Genomic DNA, 26,871 nt, shown 5'->3' on the forward strand with positions numbered 1-26,871 from the left:
GCTCGGGTTCTAGAACACGGGCTTCAGTAGTTGCTGCAGGCAGGTTTGGTTGCCCCCAGGCACGTGGGATCTTCCCAGACACTGGGTCTAACCTGTATCCCCTGTATTGGCAGGGAGATTCTTAACCACTGGACCACCAGGGAGGTCCCCCAAGTGAGCATCTCGAGAGTGAGACCTTCCTGGTCCATTTCTCTTCTCCAAGAGGTTGCCCCAGAACTCCCCACTTCCTGCGTGACAAATGGCAGAGCAGCTGCTCGAGGGGGAAGGAGACTCACACTCGCTGGCTGGCACCGTTGCAGCCCCAGCCAGGGTGCCAGGCTGGGCGGGACCTTGCTTTCTGCATGGTGACTCAGGGCTCTGCCCAGACAGGCGATGTCCGTATGGAACCCCAGGGGGATACTGGGGGATCCAGGGCCCACCCTAGTTCTCTCCTGTCCCACTGTGCAGCCCTGGCTGTCTGGTCACTCACTAGCTCGTTGTGCCTGGTCTCCTGGGTCAGCTTGGCTTCTGGCCTGAAAGGCAGGCCTGGTCTTTGGTTTCCCTCTCACAGGGCACTTGGAATAGACTGCAGCAAGGCACCTGGCCCCTCCTCTTGAACGGGACTGGTACCATCCGTTCCAGTCATACTGGGTCTATCTCGACCTTGGGCCTTCCCCCACTCCTCCTTGTGTTAAGAGTTGGACTGTCACAAATGAACTTATCTGCCAGCCAGACTGGCAGACACAGAGAACAGATTTGTGGATGCCCAAGGGGAGGGAGGGTGGGCGAAGGAAGGATCAGGAGTTTCGGGTCAGCAGGTGCAGACCGTGGTATACAGAGTAGAGAAAAGTGAGAGCCTGCTGTATCAGACAGGGAGCTATATTCACTATCCTGCGATTAAATCGTAATGGAAAAGAATATGAATATATATCACTGAATCCTCAACAGACGATGAGATGGTTGGATGGCATCACTGACTCCATGGACATGAGTTTGAGCAAGCTCCAGGAGTTGGTGACAGACAGGGAGGCCTGGCGTGCTGCAGTCCATGGGGTTGAAGAGAGTCGGACACGACTGAGCCACTGAACTGAACTAACTGAATCCCTTTGCTGTACAGCAGAAATTAATACAACATCAACTATACTTGAATAAGATAATTTTTTTTTTTTTTTAAAAGCAGCATCAAGAAAAAAAAGAATTGGGTTGTCAGATGAGTGATTCTCAGACTTCCCCCGTCTTTGTGTTGCTTTGATGCAGGAGGTCGTGGGTGCCTCCTACCCCGTCTGTGGTCTGTGTTGACTGCTTTAAAATGTACAACAGAGGCTCCTGGCCTGAGTGAGTAGACAGTGAGCTCTGCTCTAGCTGAGACCCACGAGCTGAGCTGAGCTGAACTCGGGAGTGCCCATAAATTACATTCATGGTGGGAAAAAACAAAGCCAAGCAATACCAAATTCCTTCCCTCCTGTGGAGGCTGGAAACTCAGCTGTGCAGAGAGTCCTGCGCAAAGACAAGAAAAAGGGGCCCAGGTAGCAGCCGCGTGTGCGTTCTGGTCTGGCTGATCACAGGTGTCGTCGGGCAGATTTTCGAATTCTAAAAAAAAAAAAAAGAAAATTAGAAGTGAAAATCCCTCAAAGCACCAGTTCACCAGAAACTCAGTTCAGATGGATTGTTTTTTGCATTCATTGCCGCTCTCTCCAAAAAAGTATTTGTTAAAAATTAAAATGAAACGTAAACTAAAATTTAAAAACTAGCTGGGTGTGCACTTGATGTTAAAAACCTTATAATGCCAAAGAGATGGCAAAAAAAAAAAAAAAAAAGCAAAGGACACTGGCATGTAAAAACAGACAAAAATGTTTTAAATGATAGGCAAATTGCTCACTAGGTGACTGGCTTTAGGCTAGTTGATCTACAGTCAAGGGCATCCAACGGTGGACAGAGACACTTTTTTGTGCTCAGAGACACTTTCTCGGGCCTGTTTTCATTTTATTTCAGACTAAAGTCTAATCAACTCTGTTATGTGGTTTCCCAACTCCTGGCATATTAGATGTGAATCAAAACAGGGCGGGTACCATCTGAGCCAGGCCACTGTGTGTGTTCAGAGGCTGGCTGGTCCCCGACAGTCAGGGAGGGAAGCGGAGGCCAGAGGGAACTCACAGGTAATACAGGCTTAGAGCACTGAAGTGGCGGGGCAGGGCCTGTCCTTTCTGCGGCCCTGTCCTCCCCTCTTGCCTCGAGATTCTGTGGCTTCTGAGGGCACCTCTTTCTTATAATGTGCGTAATGCCAGCCAAGTCATGAAAACTGTTTATAGCAGGCTATGCACTTTGCCACATTCATTGTCCTCTCGTACAATCCACTTCAGAGAGGTTTTCATTAAAAGGACCAAACCATTGGCTCTCGAACGGGAGCACCCACTGGAAGGCACCCGTTTCCCCTGCCCTCCAGGAGGTGCCTCCCAGAAGGCTGCTTGTAAGGGTGCCTTCTGCTGTTTGACAAGCTCCCCAGGCCAACCTAGAATGGGTGCCGTGGCCTGGAAGAATTCACTCCCCGGAAATGAGTTCACCTGCTGCACTGAAACGCAGCCGACCCAAGGCAGTTCCTTCTTGATATTCAGGGTGGTGTGGGTAGGAGGTCGAGAATAGCCCAGATCACCGTGAAATCAGCTTTTGATGATCTGGAGGCTTCTGGTCCAGAATGGCTTCCTTCTTTGAGGAAATGTGTTAGGACTTTCCAGAGAAACAGAGCCAACAGTGTGTGTGTGTGTGGACCATTTTTAAAGTCTTTACTGAATTTGTTATAATATTGCCTCTGTTTTATGTTTTGGTTTTTTTGGCTGCCAGGCATGTGGAATCTTAGCTTCCCGGTGAGGGATCGAACCCGCCTGTGCAATGGAAGGTGAAGTCTGCACCATTGGCCCGCCCGGGGAGTCCCTATATGTATCTTTATCTTAAGGAATTAGTTCCTACAGGAAATGGGTTGCCTGAGGACCAGGAAAGTTGGTCTAAGCTCCAGTGTAAGTGCAGGTGAGAAAGAAAGTCCCAGTTTGAAAACAGGCAGAAGGAGCGGATTCTCCCTGCAAGACGTTTGTTCTTTTCCGGCCTCCGGTGCCTGGGGTGGGTCCCCATGGGATGGGATGGGTTCCCCCGTGCTGGGGAGGACGGCCGGCTTCACTCGGTCCACCGAGGCGAGTCTCATCCAGAAACGTCCTCAGACACACCTGGCATCACGTTTAACCAAGTCTTGGGGTACCCTGTGGCCCAGTCAAACAATTAACCATCATAGGTGGTTATTAAAAAAGGCTGAAAAATGAATCATCACAGAACGCCAAAAAAGCTAAAACATCAACCATCCCAGGAGGCTAGAACGGCTCACCACTGTATTGCTGCTTCCTGATGCTCCCAAACTCCATCTCCTCCAAAGCCCCAGGAGCCCCCGACCACCTTTCCCCTCCAAAGTCCCCTCTGAGGAGTGGCCAGGACTGAGGGTGGGACGCTTGGGCAGGAAGGGGGGTCAGGGATGGGGCAGGTGGAGAGGGTGTGCTTTGGGGGCCGCTGCTGACCCATCCCCTTCCACCTGTGGAGACATTTGGGCAGGTGGGGGCTGAGGACCATTGCCTGACCTTAAACACTGGCCATAATGGAGCCTCACAGCAATTCCTCTAGGACTTAGTGTCTGTCCTCTGTTAAGTATTGTTGCTATAGTTAAGTCTGTATCATCAAGTCTGTAGATTATTGTTGCTAAGGCGTTCTAAGTCCTTTACAACCCCTGCGTTTGTGAGCACACCTGCAGGTGGTGTGGAGCAGGGAATCAGTTACCAGAAGGCAGAGTCATGCCTCTAAATAATGTGTGACTCCAGGCCAGTCCCTGGCTTGGGGGACTCAGAGCTCTCCCACAGGAGATGAGCTTGCTGGTAATTGCCAAAGTAATTCATAGTGGAATCTTGTCATAGTGCTTTATGAAGGGCTCCCCTGGTGGCTCAGACAGGAAAGAATCCACCTGCATTGCGGGACACCTGGGGTTGATCCCTGGGTCGGGAAGATCCCCTGGAGAAGGGAACGGCTACCCACGCTGATCTTGTCAAAGTCAAATGAGATGACCCGTGTGACGTCCTTTATAGTGTTCAACAAATATCGAGAAGGGTGAAGTAAACATAAGGAAAAACCGGTTTTATCGCTTTGACCCTGCTCCTTAAGTTTGTAAGTACTGGCTGGGCGCTTGTAGAGATGTGAACGGACCTGGAGACTGTTGTGAAGTAAATCAGAAAAACAAAGATTGTGTATTAACGCTCGTATGTGGAATCTAGAAAAGTGGTTTTGATGATCTTATTTGCAAAACAGAAATAGAGACACCGACGTAGGGAACAAACGTGTGGACCCCCTGGTGGGTCTGAGCGGGCTGAGATGAGTCGGGAGGTCGGGGCTGGCGTGTCCCTCGCTGCTGACAGTGTGTGTGAGCCGGTGACTATGGGGGCCTGCTGTGAGCTCAGGGGACCGTACTCCGTGCTCTCCGGTGACCTGAGTGGGAGGGAACTCCAAAAAGGAGGCGATCTATGTGTCTACCTAGACACATGTGTCAACGTCGGAGTGTGTTGGTAACTGTTCTTAGGTGAGATGAGATGGCTCACCTTTTTTCTGTGCTGTACAGTAGGAACTAACACAACATTGGAAAGCAACTATAATCCAGTAAAAATTAAAAAAAAATAAAGCCATCGCTGCCTGCCCTGCTGATACTCAGACTAGGCTTTATGCGGCACGACCCTAACATCGTCTTGACATTGCTTTAAAAAAGTGACCGAGTCCTTTCGCCAGTAGGCATATCTATTTTCTGTTTTGCCTTGTCTTATGGATGAGTTGATCATTATTATTATAGCATGTAGCCAAGAATGATTCCATTTAGGAAAATAATAGTGAAACTTTGCTGATCTTTTGTAGGATAATTTTGCCATAGCCTCTGCAAATAAAGTGGTGGTTTCTTTAACGCATGCCAGTTCAGAGTCACGGATCTGTGCTTTCAAAGCCTATGGTTGATTGTTTGGTGTGAAAATTGTATTCCAGGGAAGCACACAAGCATGCAGATCTAAAGTATGGCCATTTTCATCTAGATTGACTGATATTAACTAGCCCAAGGCATAGGTTGTAATGAAGATTTCGTTACTTTTGTTGACTGTGATGAGTAGCCCCAATATTTACAGTGGGCCTACTGGTTTGAAGAATGGGAAGATGGCCCAGCAAGACAGTGTCTACACATTTTGGCTTTTAGGGGTAATGAAAGAATTCGACTTTTTCTTCACTGATGCAAACATTTGATAAGGGCAGAGATTTGAACTCAATGCAAATACAAGAATGTTCAGATTTCAGGAAAATCACATTTCTTTCTGAATGATGGCAGATTTCCATCTGGTTAGTCACTCACTCATTCTAATACCTTCTGCCATGGGTTTAGGGACAAAGAGCACCTGGGGACACATGAAACCCTTGTTGGGGTTTATGCTTTGCCTGATTAAGACAGTTATATTTACAGCCTGCTGATACAGCTCCAGTCAGAGGGGAGAGCCACTCTCGGCTTGGATTGACTTTGGAAAGTTTGCAGAACCCTTCTTTGCCTCGCGTGGAATTGCTCTGGCACATTTCTGCTAGCATCTTCATCGGAGTGTGTTGGTAACTGTTCTTAGGTGAGATGAGATGGCTCACCTTTTTTTTGTGCTGTGCCACCCCCTTTTAAAAGAAAGAAACAAACTTCTCCGTTTCTCCCAGGAGAAGTTTAAGAAAGGATCCATGCATATTTGCACCACCTTAGACCCCCAGCAGGCTGGGTCGGCACACAGCTCTCATTTCAGCCATCCGTATTTTCAGATGTACCCTGTGTATTTAGTACATCATTTGATAATGCGAAAAAAAAAATATTAAAGCAGTGTGAGACTAAAGGAGAAAGAAGATGAATGTTAGCATTCCCCTGGGGTTCATGGGTGAAGGAATTAACACAGCGTGGCACTCTACCCTAGCTGTGTTTGTTTCCATGGCAACAGCTACGTACATGTTTCAGACTATCCACAGTGACACAGTTGCAGAAATAGTAGCTTGCAGGTTTCTGATATCGCATCAGTGGACAGGCAGCACGCACTATATTAAGTAAGTGTAAAGGAATTTAAAATACAGCTCGGATTCAGATGTATATTAGCTCAGCTAAACGATGTTTTGGGGATTTCGGCGTCCCCTTTCCTCACGACGGCAAAATCTGGGCAAAGTTGAAAGTTGCAAGATTCCAGTCAAACAATTGTCCTTGCTTGGGTGAGTGTCATCGAATGAAACCAATGTGAGTGAGTTCCAAAGGTAAGAAAATGGCCTTGGCAAATGACATATTTAAGAAGGAGGTTGCCAGTGAAGCTGGTTTTTTGGAGGAGGGGTAGTGATGGGTAAATAATGAAAGCTTTGGTTGAAAATAGCTGAGTCTTAAAGCAAATCAGTGTGCACCGGAATCTGACTGCTGTTGAGTTTACAGCAACTAAGGTGTTTGAATGGATCATTGCAAAAATTGCTTTTTTATAAAAGTGATCAGGTGAGGAGCAGAGAGGTTGACTGGGCATGCAGTTAAAAAGAAAGTGGGGCTCCATTGTCTTTCTGAAAGCTTATGTAAATATCTCCCTTCTTGCCAGAATGACCCTGGTTTGTCTTTGACATTCGCTGCTACTTTTTGGTACCGTTTTAGGGTTCTGTGTGTTTCTATTATGTTGCCACATTGTAGCCTGATAAGACTTGAGTGTTGGTTAGAGAGCAACCAAGTAAAGATGATAGACTTTGTAAGTGTGTGACTTTGCAATCAAATTGTACAGTAATTTAGGAGGAGAAGTGTTCAAATGGGTATTTATTTACAGGCTAGACCTCTGCTTTTGAATAGCAGCCTAGGTATTAGGTTAATGGGTTTTGATGTGCACATTATGATTGCGGGAGCTTTCAAGTACGTGGTAGTTCAATTTATACTGTTTTTCATGTCAAAATATTTTTATTTATGCCCATTATTCAGTGTAAGCCTGCATTTACCTTACAGTTTTATGATTCATGTATCAGGGAAGAGAATGTAAAATGGCATGGAAATTTAAGCTAATCTATCCATTTGAGGAGGATTTATTTTCTGACCATAGGTGGACTTTTACAAAAAGTGATATGAGAAACACAGCTCTTGGATCTGTGGGACTGTCTCATGTGGGCACAGGGAGCTGCCCCCGGCATCTGCCTCACGTTCTTCTTCACGGTGAATGTTTGGTTCAGTGAAAAGAGAACACCCATGGGGGTGATGGCATTCCGGAGCTTCCTGCCCACCCGGGCATGCAGGGGGCTGGGAGAGACTGTGGATTATAAATCAGGGATGGAACCCTAGGGTGTTTGACACCTAGTGGGGAGATATGACTTGCCTTTCTTTGGGGCTTCCCTGGTGGCTCAGACCGTAAAGCATCTGCCCGCAATGCAGGAGACCCGGGTTCGATCCCTGGGTGGGGAAGATCCCACGGAGAAGGAAATGGCAGCCCACTCCAGTATTCTTGCCTGGAAAATTTCATGGATGGTGGAGCCTGGTAGGCTACAGTCCATAGGGTTGCAAAGAGTTGGACACGGCTGAGCAACTTCACTTTTCTTCTAAATAAGGTGATCCAGGGACTTCCTTAGCAGTCCGGTGACTAAGACTTTGCCTTCCATTGCAGGAGGTGCAGGTTTGATTCTGGGTGGGAAGCTAAGATTCAATAAGTGAAAGTGAAGTGGTGTCTTTTCGACGACATGGGCTGTCGTCTATGGAATTCTCCAGGCCAGAAGACTGGAGTGGGTAGCCTTTCCCTTCTCCAGGGGATCTTCCCCACTCAGGGATCGAACCCAGGTCTTCCCCATTGCAGGCAGATTCTTTACCAGCTAAGCCACAAGGGAAGCCCAAGAATACTGGAGTGGGTAGCCTAGGCCTTCTACAGGGGATCTTCCCAACCCAGGGATCGAACCGGCGTCTCCTGCATTGCAGGCAGATTCTTTACCAACTGAGCTATCAGGGAAGCCCAAGATTCAATAAAGACTGTACAAATGGTCCTCATTAAAAAAATAAATAAATAAGGTGCATGAAGGCACCTGTGCTTGGCGCTTCCCGAGACAGAGGAGTCAAATGCTGTTGATGTGAGGGTTTACTTGATGTTCCGCTGTTACATTTGAGGAGCGCTGGAAACCTTGGGTTCATTAACCTGAAGGTCTGAAACTAGAAATCAAAAAAGTGCCAATGAACTGCGTTGTTTTCTTTTAAGTTTTTTTTTTTTTTTTTTTTGATGGGGATCATTTGAAAGTCTTTATTTAATCTGTTGCACTATTACTTCTGTTGCTTATGTTCTGGTTTTTTGGCCACAAGACATGTGCAATCTTAGCTCCCCAACCTGGAATCGAACCTGAACCCCTTCATCTGGAAGGTGAAGTCTTAACCAGTGGACCCCCAGGGAAATCCCCTAGTGAACTACTTTGGATGATAGTTCAACTTTTGTCTGTTTGAGGAGTGCAAGCCCTTCCAACAGTTGAGACATTTGTATAGTTCTTTTTTTTTTTTTTTCATCATCCCCAAATATTTTCCAGTATTAAAAAAAACTCCAAAAAACACCAGTCTAGGCCATGTTTCGTTAACTCTTTCCTAAGAATAGAAAAACAGAGAAACCTAAACGGAGAGCCCCAGGCCGCAACAGTCATTCAAATGTAAAACCCTGGCAGCCCTGTAGGAAACTCCATCGCTTCCATTTGGAGGGCCAGGAAACTGATTTGGAAAAAAGGGAATTTGAGGGATTCCCAAACAGTGGCAGCATGAAATGAATAACAGAAAAACTAAAGTACAGACTGCTCTTAGTGTTACCCATGGTAAAGGGTAACAGAATTGCCAGAATAAACTGCCCGGGCACAGCTCGCTGGGAGCCTCCACCGCCTTGCAGTTACTGACGGCTCTCACTGCTCACGGGCTGAGAGCCAGGCCCCAGGCTGGTGTCCAGCCTCAGTCCCTTCCAGCCTTCCGTGTGACTCGGTCTCTTTCTCGGGCTCCTGGGGGCCTGTCCCAGGGTAATAAATAGTGTATCTTGGCCCCGGGGGAACGTCGCTAGGCCTCTGCTCTTGCTGCTGCCTCTGCCCAGATTTCTTTCCTCCCACCCTCCCAGCTTGAATTCCTCCAGAAAACCTTTCGGATCCCCCCCACCCCCCGCCTCGCCCTCATTGGGATGACTTTTCCATCCTTTCCATCATGTGTCCGTAACAGTTGGGCTTCAAATTGTAGCACTTATTTCACTATATTAGGATGAGTTGTATCTTTTCTTAATTGTGATGTAAATATATCAAAGACACAGGACCTGATTTAGGTACTTCTGTAGCTTTGGCCAGATCTAGAACAGTATTTCAAACTTGTATTTCACTGAATCCTTAAAGACTCGCAAAGATACGCATCACCGAACAATGAAGGCTCAAAGACGTGGACCACTGTCTTCTGCTCAAAGACAGCCTGTGGGGCACTGAGAGCCCTGCGTCTGTGTCCGTCACAGCGCCAGGCATCAGGACCAATCCAGCCACTTTCAGACGCTTCCAAACTTCTGGCTGTTTGGGATCATCCAAACACAGAAACCAGGTGGATGGCTGATCATTTTTTTTTTACCTTCATGGAATCAAAGATTTTAGAGCCAGAAGGAACCTCAGGGAGTTAAACTTATGTTACAGAGGAGAAAACTGTGACTTTTCCCAAGGCGTACGGTTGATCAGCGACCCAGGCGAGTAGACCCAGCTGGCCCCTCCCTCCGCGGCCCTGCCTCCCGAGCGGCGGCCTTGGATTGCACTGAAGACCGACCCAGTCAGTTCCTTTCTGCCCCAAGCCGGACCGGCTGGCCTTATGATATCACCGGGATAGAATTAAAAACAAAAGTAGACTGAGAGTTGAACTCAGGGGGACGGAGAGCAATGCTAACAGTTCATTCGCCATCGCTCGCTGCAGCTACAGCAACTTCTGGATTCCGTCAAGTTCAGACCCTTAAAAAGAGTGGAAAAAAGAAAGCACATACTTTCCAGGGCCCGGGCGCTGCACGGCAGGCCAGCTGGGTGTAGCACCATGGCAAAAAGATCTCTTCAGTTTCAGAAATTCGAGACCTGGAGCTCGCATCCAGGGCTGTGGCTGCAACCGGGCCTGATCTGGCCTTCTGCCTGCGGTTCTCTCAGACTCAGCTCCTGTGGGAAGCCCATTAGTGTCTAAAGAAAAAACCAGCCCTCCAAGTTGACATAAGGAGCAGGCTGATGTGTGCGTGTGCGTGCGTGTGCGTGTGTGTGTGTGTGTTTAAAGGCCTGTGTCCGAGGTCAACAGCCTTTTTAAGAGAACTCTTGGTTTTCTATGTAAACGTGTACTTCCTCTGGCCCAGAGTTAGCCTGTTAAGGGAATAAAGCACAATTCAGATTTCTGAGTTGGAAGCCTGATTAATCTCTCTGCCAGTTACATATGGAAATAAATTAGTAAATGGTCCATCTGGGACTAAACTACTGCAGAGATGATAAATTATCTCCATCATATGTCTGTGTTGCTGCAGACTGAGTCGTGCTCACCAGGAGCTGCTGAAAGATATCTGGATGCTCTATCGTGGTCAGAGGAATAAAAGTTAAAAAAAAATTTTAGAAGTGAAAAATTTACTTTAAAAATTTAGAAGTGAAAAATTTACCTTGAAATGTCTTTTGGGAAGACGGTTTGGTTGATGCCAAGTTTGTGCCTTAGGACTTTGCTCTGTCTGCAAATATTTAAAAGGAGAGTCTGAAGGGCGTAAGAAACATTTTACTTTTATATTTTCAAAGGCCAAAACAGTAACACATATTGATTGGTACTCAAATGTCTCAGCGAGTATAATTATACGTACAATAAAAATATACCCCTGTGTAATACTGCACTTTATAATTTTCATAGCAACTTCTTGTCTATTTTCTTATTTAAATTTCAAAGAAGGTGAGGCAAGTCAGTGTCTCTAATTCTTGATGGATGAAAAACTGAGGTTTATGAAGCAGCCGATTCTGATTCCAGCCTGGTTTCCATCAGAGCCTTGCAAGACATCAAAAGCATTTTCAGTTCTCCGTCACTCATCTAGCAGCACCAGGAAATAAAGCCTGCTGTTTATGTCAGTCTTCTGGAAGACAAAGTCATCCGTGCTTGATCATAAAAAGTAGTTTTCCTTTTCTCTCTAATTGGAGGTGTTGAGTATTGGTTTAACTTTTAGGGGCATGGTTTTTTGTTTGTTTGTTTTAATGACGGTACTTGCAGCTAACATTTTTTTTTTAATATTTATTTACTTGGCTGCGTCTGGTCTTGGTTGTGGCACGCGGGAGGCTTCTGTTGCGGTGCTTGGGCTTCTCTCTGGTGGTGGCGCGTGGGCTCTGGGCCTGGCGGGCTCAGTGGCAGGACACGGACTTAGTTGCCCTGCGGCGCAAGGGATCTTAGTTCCCCGACCAGGTACTGAACCCTCATCCCCTGCATCGGAAGATGGATTCTTAACCACTGGGCCAACATGGAAGTCCCTGGACGTATTTTAATTTTTTAAATTGGGGTGTGATTGACATAAAATTATAGTAGTTTCAGGCATATGACGATGCGGTATTTGTATACATTGCGAAATGATTGCAATAAGTTGAGTTGACATCCAGCACCTTTATAATTTTTATTTCTCGTAATGAGAACTTTTGAGATCCACTCTTGGCAGCCTTCATATGTGCAGTGCGGTTGTCTTAACTATACTCACCCTGCTGTACACAGGACCTCCAAGGCTTACTTTTAGCTGCACCTTTTGACACCCCTGCACCCCTTACCCCCAGTCCCTGGTTCATCTGATCCTTTTGCCTAAAGCACGTCCCTCTCCACTGCAGTTATTTTACAAACTAAAAGCATCCGTGCCCTCAAGCGTTTTAGGTGTGGTAACAAAATTGTCCCTTTGCAAATGTCTTGAGGGGACTGTGGTATCCAGGTTCTTACCCTACTTTAAAATTTTCTTTTGGGTCTTCCTCCAGGGCAAACCTTCCGTAGTTCATCCTTGAAGCAGCCAAGATGCTCCCCTCTAGAAAAAGCAGTCCTAAAAGTACAGAAAAACCAGACTGGACTGAGAACTAATTCAGTCTCCTGGTTTATCCGACATCAGCTTCTGCGCACACAGCAGGTGCCCCTGGGTGGTCTTCATGCAAGGAGGAGATGCAGTCGGCCCTTTGCAGTGACTTGTCTGCTTGGCTGTGACCTTGTCTCACCCAGGTCACCCACAAGCTGCTCACTTTCGGTCGGACCTGGCTCCTCCGTGCATCTGAACAGCTCTCTCGCCTTCTCGGTGACTTGTCTGCTTGGCCGTGACCCTCTCTCACCCAGGTCACCTGCAAGCTGCTCACTTTCGGTCAGACCTGGCTCCTCCGTGCATCTGAACATCTCTGTGCATCTCCGTGCTTTTGCTTCAGCTGTTGCCTGTTCCCTCCTGTAAAAATCCTGTCTGGATCTTAAGACCCCTTATTACTTTCCTGATGTTTTTCCTTACCTGCTTCCCCACCCCAGAGGTCTCCTTTGTAACTGTCTGATTATTTGTTAGAGGAAATAACACAGGTGAGCTCTCTTTGAGTTGCCGGTGTGTCTGTCTTCTGCTCCAGTTGCTGCTCCAGTCACTAAGTCGTGTCTCACTCTTTGCGACCCCATGGACTGTAGCCCACCAGGCTCCTCTGCCCATGGGATTCTCCAGGCAAGAGTACTGGAGTGGGTTGCCATGTCCTTCTCCGGGGGGTCTTCCGACATGGACTGAGGAGCCTGCGGGGTCACAGTCCATGGGGTTACAAGAGAGTTGGACTCGACTTAGTGATTTAAACAGTAACAAATACCTGTCTTATCTCCCACAGAAGACAGGACATTTCTCCAAGGCAGGGATTTCATCATCCTCTCTCTGACCCCTCCTCCCTTCCTAACCCCTAGCCTAGTACTTTGTCCTTAATTGAAGCTTAAGGTGCATTAGAGAAGAAAAGTAAATACTCACTTAGCTGCCTGGGCCTTCATTGTGGTCTGCGGGATCTTCAGTGACAGCGGGGGATCTGGCTCCCTGACCAGCAATTGCACTCTGGCGCCCTGGACTGGAAACACGGGTCTTAGCGGCTGGACCACCAGGGAAGTCCCTCTGGAGTAGGATAATTTTCTTTTGCAACATCAGACTCAGTGATTTGAGATGTATCAGTGTCCCCCTTGGATGGCTTGTTAGAGCAGATCCCTGGGACCCACCTCCCGATATGCAGATTCAGTGCCTGGTGGGCGGGACCGAGAATCTGCAATTCCCACAGGCTGTCCGAATGGTACTGAGGGTGCCCTTCCAGGGGCCGCTGTTTGAGATCCACTGACGGAATGAGTTTATTTCCTAACATTCTCACTCTAAGGCTCGTAGGCTCATACCATTCTTTTCTTTTCCTTTTTCTTAAAATATCTTTTTGGAATCTTATCTTTTGGCTGCACCAGGCGATGTGTGGGATCTTAGTTCCTTGACCAGGGATGGAACCTGTGCCCCCTGCTCCGGTGGCATAGAGTCTTCACCACTGGACCACCAGGGAGACTCCCTCATTCTTCTCATGAGGGAGTCATGCTGTCTCTTCCTTGAGGTGTAGGCCAAAAAAATACCTTCCACCAGAAATTATTATGCTACTGGACTTCCCTGATGGCTCAACAATAAAGAATCTGCCTGCAATGCAAGAGATGCAGGAGACCCAGGTTCAGTCCCTGGGTTGGGAAGATCCCTGGAGGAGGGCATGGCAACCCACTCCAGTATTCTTGCCTGGAGAATCCCCATGAACAGGAGAGCCTGGTGGGCTACAGTCCACGGGGTCACAAAAGAGTCGGACACAACTGAAGCGACTGAGCATGCACGCGTCTCATGTACCAGCTTTTCTATTCTGTAAGATTATTGGTTGACTGTAGCCTCCAGACTTGCAGCCCACAAGTGAGCTCCAGCTTGATGGGATCTTTTTCTCCAGAAATAGAGCCGGAATAATTTTATTTGACAACAACAGACTAAAGAGCCATTGACTTTGCAGCCTGTCCACCTGGTCTACCCGGAGGATCAAGGTTGGGTTCGTGTGGTGGAACACTGGCCCTGAATGCTTGTTGGCACTCTGATGTTTTTCTTTTATATAGATGAGTGTTTCAGTGGCTGCTGTAGTAAAATAAAATGATCTCACAAATGTCTCAATGGCAGCTATAGTAAAATAAGATGACCTCACAGTGTCTATGGCATGTATTTTTAAATCTCTGGGTTCTTTTATGCCCCATGAGGCAGTTTCAAGAATACTCCATCGTGAAAGACTTGATGCTTCAATAACTTTCCAAGAGATAAAGAGGTGCAGTTGCAATTGACTTCTTCACTGAAGTGTGTTGTGCTTTAGAGAGGTAGCTAGAGATGACGTCCCCTGTGGTTGACAGGGTTCGCTCTCCTCTGCTCTAATCCCGTCTTCCTTCTGCTCCTCTCCACCAGCCACTAGACGCACCATCTCCTGGAAGACCAGCGTTCTTGTGATCATGGAGGCCTCTCTGTCCCTTCTGTGACTGGAGCGATGCTGACTGTGGTTTCCTGGACCCATTCTGACTCAGGTAACCACGCTGTGCCTTCCCCAGCTGGTTTACGCCTCATGGAGACTGCACTGAATAGATGAAATACCAAAGCAATATTTAAATGCAAATGCCAGATTGATTGCTTTTCCAGCAATTGATATTCTCTCCCTCTTCTTCCCTATCTTCTTAATGATCAATATATGCAGCTGATCAAACTGACAGTGTGGTCAATCAGTTTAGGCATTAAGATAATAAGAATGTTGAATGACGTCTTTATTTAAAACTTTGGTGTGTGTTGTAGACGCACAAAGCCGTAGGAGCATCGCTGGGGATTTTCATATAGAAACTAGCTTCTCCTGTACATGGTTTCTCTAAATCATTTTCTTTCTCATAATATTGGATAGTCCAAAAAGTTCATTTGAGTTTTTCCAGCAGATCTTAAGGGACAAACTTTTTGGCCAACCCAATGCTGTGTTTCACCTGAATTATAGTAATCTTCCTTACGTTGAATCTTTGAATTGGGTTTCATAAATATTGTTAAGTATCTGTTTTGTGTGCTTGGTACAGATGGGGATAAAAAACTATAGGATGTATAAAAATATAAGGTATATCCTCAGGCAGCTCACACTTGAGCCAAAGAGCCTAGACTCGCTGGTGAGACAGTGGCAGAGGGTGCTCAGCTGCTGGCTGGGGTTGTGTGCAGGGGTGGTTCTCTGGTTCAGGGAACGAGAAGACTCTGAGGACTGGGACTGAGATACTTAGAATTCATGGAGGACAGAGGGCCTCCAGCGGGCCATGTCACTGGGCTCATTCCGCCGGAGGGAAGAGGATCTGCCTGGCCTGATTGCAATGGTGGGAGTGAGCCCGGCCAGGGAGGGCCTGGCGCCTGGACCAGATGGGTCTTGGAGGGCCCTGAGCTTCTGACCCAGCCAGAGCCACGCTGGGCCTTGTCCCCTTAAGGTTCCCCCGGAGAAACCCTGCCTGCCCCATTAGAGCTGCTTTGGCTGACAGCTGCCTCCAGGGGACCCTGGTCACCCTGCTCCCTGGCCAGCCTTCTGCCTCTTTGGGCCTGTCCACATCTGGCCTCTGCTTGTCTACTGACTGTCTGCCGTCTACACCTGCCCCCTCCCCTCCATGCTTGGACTGGCAGGCGTGGCTTCACGGGGCCCCGCGATGAACCAAGTGCCCTGTGAAGTCAGAGCCTGGTGATTCCAAGGAGCTGATTTGGAGCTGAGAAGTGGAATGGAAGGAAGGGGTGGGAAGCAGAAGCAGGAGTCTTTAAGTTGATGCTAAGAGTGTACCAAGAGTTCTGAAACCCAGGATATGGGGAGGGCCTCAGGACTGAAGCTGCAGCCAGTCAGGGGTGGGAGCCCAGCAGGCTGGCTCATTCTGCGATGGCCCAGCAGACCTCGCCCACACTCAGCTCTTTTGAATCCAGCAGTGGCCGCTTTCCGGGGCTTGAGGTTCTGCTGAGGCTGCTGCTCGTCCCAGCAGCTCTGCCTGGCCACACTCGCCCTGCCACACCATGCTCCATGAGACCCAGTGCCGGGCAGACCCAGGAGCTCTGGCCTTCTTGGACTCAGAGCTCTGCGTCCCCAGCCTCCAGGAAGTGGAAGAACTGGAACAGCAGGATTTCTCTTCTCCTCCCATGAAAGCAGTTGCTTAACCTGTTGTTGCCCTGCCTCTTCTAAGCCTGGGTGGGTCAACAAGGGCCCGCCAGGCAGGTGTGGCTCATTCCTTGTTGTTGGGGGTAGACAAGCCGACATGGTTTTCACACTTTTAGATGACTGGAAAAAACTAAAAGAAGAATAGCATTTTTTTTCTTCATAGAAATGATACAGAATTCAGATTTCCATGCCCCTCAGTTAAGTTTTGGGGAGTTCACATGCGGCACTACTGGTAAAGATTCTCCTGCCAGTGCAGAAGACCTGGGCTTGATCCCTGAGTCAGGAAGATCCTCTGGAGAAGGGAATGGCCATCCACTCCAATATTCTTGCCTGGAGAATCCCATGGACAGAAGAGCGTGGTGGGCTACAGTCCATGGAGTTGCAAAGAGTCACACCTGAATGATTAGGCACACACGCAAATTCAGTTTTTTTGGAACACAGTGACTTCAGTTCAGTTGCTCAGTCGTGTCCAACTCTGCGACTCCACGGACTCCAGCACTCCAGGCCTCCCTGTCCATCACCAACTCCCAGAGCTTGCTCAAACTCATGTCCATGGAGTTGGTGATGCCATCCTTCAATCTTTCCCAGCATCAGAGTCTTTTCCATATGAGTCAGTTCTTCACAACAGGTGGTCAAAGTATTGGAGTTTCAACATTAGCATCAGTCCTTCCAATGAACACCCAGGACTGATCTCCTTTAGGATGGACTGGTTGGATCTCCTTGCAGTCCAAGGGACTCTCAAGAGTCTTCTCCAACACCACAGTTCAAAAGCATCAATTCTTTGGCGTTCAGCTTTCTTTATAGTGCAACTCTCACATCCATACATGACTACTGGAAAAGCCAGAGCCTTGACTAGATGGACCTTTGTTGGCAAAGTAATGTCTCTGCATTTTAATGTACTGTCTAGGTTGGTCACAGCTTTTCTTCCAAGGAGCAGGCGTCTTTGAATTTCATGGCTGCAGTCATCATCTGCAGTGATTTTGGAGCCCCCCAAAATTAAGTCTGTCACTGTTTCCATTGTTTCCCCATCTATTTGCCATGAAGTGATGGGACCGGATGCTATGATCTTAGTTTTCTGAATGTTGAGTTTTAAGCCAACTTTTTCACTCTCCTCTTTCACTTTCATCAAGAGGCTCTTTAGTTCTTCTTCACTTTCTGCCATAAGGGTGCACATCTCACATCTGAGGTTATTGATATTTCAAAGATGAGCTTCTCCATCTTTAGCTGCAAATAATATAATCAGTCTGATTTTGGAACATAGCCATGCTTATTCATTTCCATATTATCTTTTCCATTACAAGGGCAGAATTGAATAGGTGGGTCAGAAACCATAAAGAATTTACTTTCTGACCCGTTACAGAAAAAAATTGCCATTCTCCGGACTAGGCAGTTGCATAACCATTGTTTGCAATTTTGAGGTGTAGACCTTTTTCCTTCATAAAGAAAATATGGGGGCTTCCCTCTTTGTCCAGTGGTTAAGACTTCACCCTCCAATGCAGGGTTTGATCCCTGGTCAGGGAACTAGATCCCGCATGCCCTGCAGCCAAAAACCAAAACATAAAATGCAAACAGTGTTGTAACAGATGCAATAATGGCCTTAAAAATGGTCCTCACCAAAAGAAATCTAAAACAAACGAAAGAAAATAGGGTGGAAGGTTGAGCAGGATTCGAATAAGCTAGAGAGGAAGAGAGGAGTCTCTAGACTGAGGCAGAGAGGTGGTCGTCCTCTGTCGGATCTTTCTGTTCATCTGTTTAACTTTCAGTTAAAGCTAGATTTGACACCAAGGCTGTTTCATTTCAACAACCTAATTATTAGGGTTATCTTTAAAATGAGGCGTCCAGACTTCTTGGGTTAATATAGATGTTGGAACAAATAAACACCAAATTAAAATATACCCTGCATTTTGAAACTTTTTTCACTTGGCACCGAGTATGAACTATTTTATTTTAAACCAGATAAACATTTTGTTTTAAATTGAGTAAGCATTGAAGATTTGCCATGAGTAAGCTATGGCATTTAATCTTGGCAATATTGTCCCAGTCTGGTGGGGTTTTATGATACTGTTGAGTGAAAACTGGTGAAAGCTGGAGATGTGGGTTCTAGTCCTGCTAACTTGCTGAGCCAAGGTAGGCTATGTCGTATACTAGGGTAAAGAGTACACCCCCAATTTGGGGGCTTCGTGCAATAAGAGTTTATTTCTCACTCAGCCAGAGTCGGATTGCACCGATGTGGCTTTGCTGCCTCCAGCTTCTGAGGTTTCCTGTCTCCCCCATCTTGTGACACCTACGTCTCAAAATGTTGCTTCCTGGTTGCTGCGATATGTGAAAAAAGAGTTGAGAACACACACCCATTCTTAGGTGGCTTAGACCAGGAGTGACTCAGACCAGTTCCACACTGATAGTCCATTGGCCAGAACTAGTCACCTGATTCTCGTTGCTAGGAGACTGGGAAGGAGGGAGGAGCAAGAAGGATGCTTGGGGTCCTGCCTGCCCCTGCAACACTGGGTCACTGTGGGAAAGCTCAAACTTTATCTGTCTTTTGTCTGCTCTTCATTAAAGGCTAATTAACTAAGACCTATACTTTTTCACACCGTTTATGAAAGGCTCAAATTAAACAGTTTATGAAAGAGCTGTAAAAGGTATCGCAAGTTGTAAAATATGTAGGCTGTAATTGCTGCCTTACTTCTTCACCGGGTTTTGAATGGAGAAGGGCTGGAGCTGGAAGACTCACACGCGCCCCGCACGCCTGACCCAGCGTGTTATGACACAGCTGTCCCTTTCACACCCGGAAATATGCTGGTATGGACAGTACATAGATAGGACACCCCAGCTTGACCCCACGGGTCATCCTTGGAGATGAATGTCAGCTACTGTTTACTGAGCCTCTTCTAAGAGTCACACTGCTCTACGCGTTTCCCTTCCTGGCTTCATTTAATAGCCCAAACAAACTTGTGAAGTAGGTGCAAGTAATCTCATTTTAAGATGAGGTAACAGGCACAGGAAGGTTTAAATTCCGCATCATCACAGCTAGCAAGTCGCGCCGCTTTGCTCTGCACCCCGGGCTGTCTTGCTGTTAAGCAAACTCCACGTGACTGCCTCCCTCCTCCCTCACGAGGGTTGTGTCCTCGACCACGTGGGGCCCCACTTCCCTGACACTGGTTTTGGAGTCTGTTCCCAGACCACACACTGGGAGAAGGTTACCGCCCTGAGCGGTGAGCCCAGTCCTTTAGGACCCCGATGAGAAGACAAGCCATGAAGTCATGAAGGACTTCTCTAGAACCAGCAGATAGTGGGGCCAGGGCTGGCGAATTCCGCTCCTGTTATTCGGTCCCTCTTCACTCTCTTCCCCGATGTTGCCAACTGCAGCTTGTTTTCAAAATGGGCACTGCCTTTATATAGAGGGAGAAAAGATTTTATTTTGAAATCTTGGGTGGAGTAGAAGTTGAGCCAGTGAAGACTTGCCATGTGTGGTGCAGTTGATCCAAACAGGCATCTTCCCAACGCAAACAGCGAGTACAAACCCAGCTCCATTTTCAGCAAGTTTATTTACAAATTTGTTTATTAGAAAAAAGAAAAAGTCAAACCACAACTGAAGACCAGTGTGCTTGCAGAATAATATTGGATAAAAACCCATCTAATCAGGAGATGGTTTCCATTTCCCTGGCTCCTGGCATTCCGAATCACTGATTGTTGAAAACTGACCCCGCGGAATCAAAGGGAACAGACTCTGAAAAGTGGGCCAACTGTATCAGAATAATCTATTGCATTGCTGGCTTCCAGAAACCCCACCCCCACCCCCGACAGTTATACACGTGGTTTCTAAATGTCCAAAGGGAACTAAAGGAATTCCATTATGAAAGAGGAATTAGATGGAAATTTCTAATCCCGTCTCATAAACAGTATAGGAGTAACTTTAAAATATTCTGCTTTAAGCATGCATTTAATTTGTGCTCTGGGAACCAAATAATGTTGCTAAGATAAAACATTCTAATAATGATTTATGTAAATTTATTTGTACAGAGTAATGGTGTAGTTGCCTATAGCAAATTGCTTGGAATAGGAAATGACATTTATGAGATTATTTTTTTTTCCCCTCCAAATGAATACAATGGAGAAAATAAGAGACTCCAGAAAGGGAAAAAGAAATCCATGTTCAACATGGCATCTAAGGGCAGAAGAGGCAGAGACAGCTCGACAGGTTAGAGGGTGTGCAGACAGTCGAGAAACTCAGTTCAGTGTGTTTTCCTGTGATGGTCTCATTATTTGAGGCATTTGTGGGCCACGCAAAGAGGGTGTTAGATTCTTAGAAGGCTAGAACCCTTTATTTTATAATCATAAACTGCTCAGACACCAAAGCTCTTTCCGAATAGCCAACGACAGATCACTTGTTGTCAAAGTGCCCCGAGAGACAGGGTACTTACAACATGGGGGGCCAAGAGGCCAAATGTAATTAAAAACTGGGCAATTAATCTCGGTGCCCAGCTACTTTAGTGTCAGGGGAAGTTATGCTTGAGTCGTAAAGGGGGCCCGAATGTTAATAAACCAGACAGAAAACTCTCCCAAGGACTGATTCATCCACCTACGGGGGAGTTTTCCTATGGCTGCCCACTTAGCGCTCTTGGTAATGGCTCTGAGGTGTTTCCCGGAAACATTTCATTAAATCCCCATATAGGTAACTGAGAGAGTTTCTGGATCTGTGCTTTGGCCTTGTAAATAAATGCCCGTTAGAATTTGCCAGAACCTTTGGAAAAGGTATGATATTAAGACCTTCGTTGTGGAAGGCATTAATTGTTTTCTCAAAATATTTTTACTGTGTCACTTGGTTGTCACACTCATTTTTGTGAGGAAAGTAAGAGTTTGTGTTCTGTTTATAGACCGAGGGGCCGCAGAAGCCTCCCAGGAAGGCCACGCAGCCGGACTTTGGCGGCAGGGTAGGGAGGGAATAGCTTCCCCACGACTGTTTGTCTCGTCATCATGAACCAAAGCTGATGAAAGATATTTGTGAACTTTGGAGGGCGTACTTCATTTACAGCAAGATCAGGGTTTTGGTCCCTTGTAAAGCCCTTGTAAAGGAATGGCACTGACCATCCTCAGAGAAATGGCCTTGTCTGATTGGACAGAATGGCGGCTGTGGGACCGAGGCCCGAGGGCTGATATTAGGGCTCCTGAGAGCTGGCGGGAAGCCTGAGCAGGACTTCAGAAGGCAGTGAGAATGCCGCGGGCTTCTAGGGAAGAGGGGATGGCCGGGCCTTTCAGCAGTGCCGTTTAAGTGGATGTCCTGTGAAAGCATGGCTTCTGGCCGGGGTACTTTTGGTGAAGGGCCCCAAGGGCCCCAGGGGGATGTTAGGGACAAGAGTATCGGCCAGAGTTTCAGACTCCTATCCTGCCTCTTTCCTGCTGAATGACTTCGGGTATACATTTCTGAGCTGTGGATTCCTAGAAAATAATGGCAGGTACCTGAGCCTGCATTTGCCCATCTGTAAAATGGGGATAGTGATATTTACCTTATAGAGTTGGAGTGGGAATTAAATAAAATAATTCTTATAAAATATTTGGCACAGGGGGAGGATGGTTGGGTGAAATAAGGGAAGGGAATTAAGAGAGGAAGACTTCTAGCTATAAAATCATGGGAACGTCATATACAGCACAAGGAGTAGTTAGAAATACTGTAGTGATTTGCGTTGTGACAAAGGGTTACTGGACGTGTCCTGGTCAGCCTTTCATAATGTATTCTATTGTTGGAATACTATTCCCTGAAACGAACATAATGTTGTGTGTCAACTACTGCAATTAAAAATAAAAAAATAAATGAAAGTTAAATATTTGGCACAGTGCTTGGCAGAGAGTAAACACTCATTTTATGATAGCTCTTAAATGATGATAATTGTTCTGACTCAAGAATTATGGTTTTGACTGATAACTAGTAATGAGATTAAAATCCACTCGTTAATGAGAATGAATCGAAAAGATTTCTAAATCATTTGTTTCTCTGTAATGAAAGATAGCAGGCTCAGTATGAGAACTCATTCATTCATTCAACAAACAGTTCTGTTTTAAAAAATAATTTATCGACATAGGTTGCTCCGAGTCTTTGCTGCAGGCAGGGACTCCTCACTGTGGTGGCTTCTCTTGCTGTGGAGCACAGGCTCTAGGTGCCAAGGGCTTTGGTAGTTGCGGAGCACGGGCTTCGTTGCTACACGGCATGTGGAATCTTCCCTGACCTGGGATTGAACCCGTGTCCCCTGCATTGGCAGACAGATTCTTATCTCCTGTACCACCAGGGAAGTCCCACCAAACAGTTCTTGAGGCTGAAGGCCTCTGGCAGTCTGTTTGCCAAGAAGGGAGAGGCCGAATACAGAACTCTAGTCTCAAGGGATGAGCAAGATTTTTTTACGCAAAGGCCCTGGGCGGGCCACTTTAACACATATGGTCCTTGTTTTGCAAGAATCAGAGATTAAGCTGGTCTACATCTTTAGCTGTTGCGGAAAGCCCTGGTTTGGGTCCAGACTCTGCCTGTTGGTTGCCTTCAGAACCGCGATCTTGGCCAGGGGAAGAGTAGGTTTATGTCAAGAAGAATAGATGGAACCCTTTGGTCCTGGCTCCTTCTGTCCGCCTGCAAAAGGAGGTGTTCGCATCCTTCACACTTCTGTTCTTGGCCACCATGGGGTTGGGCCCCTGGGCAGAAAGGGTGAATGCATCCTTTTGTTAGAATTCATTTCCATTAGAAGCGCACATCCCCCTTCCTTATCAAGGGTTGAAAGGAATCCAATGTAAAATGTGTTGATTTTTCTTTTTTTGAGATGGCCATATAGTTATATCACCTTAGAAAAGGTGTTTCACAGAAATTCTCAAAAGGGAGATAAGGAAATGTGAACGGTTCTCAAGTGAGGTGAGGAAGTCGGTAATAAGCCTTGGATTCGGGGTCCAGTCTGTCTATTTCAGTGGTCCCCAAACACCAGGGCTCCTCCGGGGTGGACTCTGAGGGGCCTGCGGGGTGGGGTGGGGGCGACAGACAGATATGTACAAATGAGAATTCAAAGATGAGCTGTTCCCCAGCCCAAGGCAAAGAGAAAAACAAGTGCAAGAGAGTGCCTTCAGTATCCTCTACTAGGAAAAATAAAAGTTGGCAACCTACGCCTCTCCTGAACCCATTTTTGGAATCTTCTCGTGGTGCAGAATCACGATCTGGGAACCTCCTCGCCTTGGCTTCTCCCGCCCTGTCTCCCTGGGTCCCTCCTCACCTCCTTCTCCTCCTTTCTGGCCCCTCTGCTGTTTTCTGGAGGTGCACAGCCTCTGGCTTATCCTCCTTATTAAACAGGAGGTGGGCAAGTGTTAGAGATGTAGCAGCAATTACGACTTCTCTGTCATTAAAGAAGGAGAAAATAAAGGCCTCTGGAACGATGATTAGGCATCTGTCCGCAGCATTCTGGCTTAAGAATAACATAGTCTGGAACTTGCCTGGTGGGACTTGCCAGTGCTTGGGACTCCACGCTCCCACTGCTGGGGGTGTGAGTTCAATCCCTGGTTGGGGAAGGAAGATCTTGCATGCTGTGCGGTGTGGCCAAAAAATGATGAAAGTTAAAAATTAAAGAATACACAGTCACACCTTTGTCTCCTTGTGGAAATCTGGCAGACAGCATTGCCTCTGCAAAGGCAGAGGGTGGGCTGTTACTTCCTGGCAAAAAGTGCCGTATTGTGCTTTTTCCCTATAGTGGACATTTATGTGTCCACATTTATTTTACTCTCCCTCTGGTATATGCGTGTGAATTCCCCAAATGGATATTTGTGTGTTGACCAGGGACAGAGTCCTCTGAGCTCAAACTCAGACTTGTGCTCATCTTAAAGCTGCCTGCAATGCAGGAGACCCAGGTTCGATTCCTGGGTTAGGAAGATCCCCTGGAGAAGGAAGTGGCAACCCACTCCAGTATTCTTGCCTGGAGAATCCCATGGACAGAGGAGCCCGGTGGGCTACGGTCCATTGGGTTGCAAGAGTCGGACACGACTTAGCAACTAAACCACCATATCTCCATCAGTGGCGAAAGCCACAAAACTCGGGTGAGAGGTTTTTGGCTTAATAGTAGAGAGTTAGGTTCAAAGGAATAATTGTGACTCAGAGCAGGGCCATCTCCCAGAGTCTGAGAGGAGATCTGTTTTGAAGCTGATACCCTTTGAAAGAGAATGGTGTCCGAGTTGCCCTCGTTAATATGGCAGCTCATGGAGAAGGAAGGGAAGGCGTTCTGCAGAGGGCAGGACACACGCCCAAGCCCAGTCCCTGCCTCTCAGTGGCTGGACTTTTAACCAACACTCAGACACTAGGAGAGGGTGGGCTTGTGAAGTGAACACATCTTACGGCAAGTCGGTTCAGTCCACTTCTTCGCATGTCTTTATCCTTGCTGGGAGCTGCGGAGACCTCACTGTCTTTGACTTTTTTTCCTTGAATACCAGAGGCTGTCATTACCCCAGAGAGAAAGCATATTTTTCCAGGTGCAAAAAACGAGGCAGGGAATGGGTTGCAGTAGCTACTGGAAGGTCGAAATTACTTGCCAATTAGAATTTAATAGATTTTCTCTGTGGTTAGTTGGATCTGTGAATGGACAGCTTCTCTTGTGAATCAGTCTTGGGTGAACTGAAAGAAAATTGGGCAATGCTGAGTTCTGGGTGAGGACTGAATGCTTTATAGAGTGTTCTACTGGGTCCTCTAAGGTAAATAAGGAGATGGTGTGCTTTTTTTTTTTTTTGCAGAGTGATGTGTACCCACGTGATAGGAAGTTAGGTACTTGATAAATGCTTCTATATAGTCATGGCCTATTATTTGTATGGCACTTAACTTTATCCCTCACGTGAAAATACCTGAAACATCATAAGAATCTGTTTTGGGGATATATATGAATATTCCTTTAATGCATTTGTATATGTAAATATATATGTGCAATGTGTGTATAAATAAACCAGTGATATCATTTGATTCTGGGATAGTTTATAGGATTCACTGATTTCTTATGAAAATATCTAAATCACCCCCATTGTAAGTGGTTCCCCTTTTTTGTTTTTGAAACATCTGATGAGCATTTTACTATGTTTTTATAAATATATTTACTTATTTGGCTTCGTTGGGTCTTCACTGCGGTGCTCCGACTCTGGAGTGCGAGGGTTTAATGGTTGCAGCGTGGGTTTAGTTCCCCTCAGCCTGTGGGATCTTAGTTCCCCCGCCAGGGGTTGAAACCGTGTCCCCTGCATTGGAAGGTGGATTCTCAACCACAGGACCACCAGGGAAGTCGAGAGTCATTTCTCTTTAATACCATTCAGTCTCCACTTCTTTTTAAATTCTTTAACCCAGGACACTGTAAGTAACCTCTGGATGTATGTTGCTTAACTGAACAAAAATGTCAACAACCTGCTATTTATTTTATTAAACAGCTTGAGTAGAGATGTTTGGTCTGATTGCCGGAAATTGTTAGCTTATCACCAAGCTGCCCTGATGATTCTTATTATTCAATTTGCATTGCTTACAATGATAATTCTCACTACATAAAAGAGCATGATGTTTTATTTGTATAGTTCTTTCATTAATAATTTAATTGACTGTTATATCCGAGTGGTTCTGCAACTCGCACATCAAAGTTCCTAGAGATTGGCCCCTGGGCACCTTGGGAAGTCAGAATTTAGATATAAACAGAAACGCTCGAGGCTCGGATACGGGTGGTCGGCAGGTTCTTTGGCCTTAACATCCAGTGGGTTGCTGTACATTTCCCCTCGTCTTTATTTCCAGGCATTTTATTGACTCAATCAGCTGTGACTCTGATCTGGTCATTTTAACAACCTAAGAAATTAGATCATGGTATAATTATTTAGGGGCTTCCCTGGTAGCTCAACTGGTAAAGAATCTGCCTGCAATGCAGGAGACCCTGGGTTTGATCCCTGGGTTGGGATGATCCCCTGGAGGAGGGCATGGCAACCCGCTCCAGTCTTCTTGCCTGGAGAATCCCATGGACAGAGGAGCCTGGCAGGCTACAGCCCATGGGGTCGCAGAGCGTCGGACATGACTGAGCGACTAAGCACGCAGCACACATAGTCATTTTAATCACTAAGATGACTAGATCGATACCAGTTTATAAGTGAAATAGATAATGATGGCTAAAACGGTAAATCTGGCCCCAAATGATTGAGTCAGTGGCTTCACATCAGCAGAATCTGTGTCTCTGGGGCCTCTTCAGACATGGGAAGCTTTTTTTGGTCACAGCTTAGCAAGTGTTCCAGGATGACGCTGCAATTGTGTGAGACGTATGTTTTGATCTAGTTGCTGGAGGAAAACCTTGTGGATTCTTTCCGTGTAGGAGAGTGCTACAATTTTGTCTCCATTTCTGTTGTAAATAAAATGATGAATTGAAATATGACTTTGGAGTCATGAGCAATAGGGGCAAACGTGATTTTGGGGGTGTCAACCCATAGTGATATTCAAGGAACTGGCTTTTTAAACTGGATTCAACAGAGAAAGAGATCTAACGAAGAAGTTCGTGTATGGCCATTCCCGCCTGACATCAGGGCAGGTACTCGCATGTGTCAATCAAGAGTGTTCTCCAGGGAATCTTCCACTTCAGAAACTGGGGCTTGTTAACATTGTTGCCTTCTCCGCTACTGGTGGATGACACATGTGAG

General features: G+C 46.6%; 1 protein-coding gene across 5 annotated transcripts in view; it reads left to right on the forward strand.

Moving 5' to 3' along the window:
* Positions 1 to 26,871, forward strand: part of FOXN3 (forkhead box N3) — a 437,882-nt gene that overhangs the window by 103,772 nt on the left and 307,239 nt on the right. For 3 of the 5 annotated variants that reach the window (XM_006061481.4, XM_006061480.4, XM_006061479.4), the window contains exon 2: positions 14,472 to 14,587. The gene's annotated coding sequence lies outside the window, so the exon portion shown is untranslated. Of the gene's footprint in view, positions 1 to 3,813; positions 4,174 to 14,471; positions 14,588 to 26,871 lie in introns of those variants that run through there. The other 2 variants (XM_044924641.2, XM_044924642.2) reach the window with 2 other exon arrangements.

Source organism: Bubalus bubalis, chromosome 11 (assembly GCF_019923935.1).
Source record: "Bubalus bubalis isolate 160015118507 breed Murrah chromosome 11, NDDB_SH_1, whole genome shotgun sequence".
NCBI classification, from domain to species: domain Eukaryota; kingdom Metazoa; phylum Chordata; class Mammalia; order Artiodactyla; family Bovidae; genus Bubalus; species Bubalus bubalis.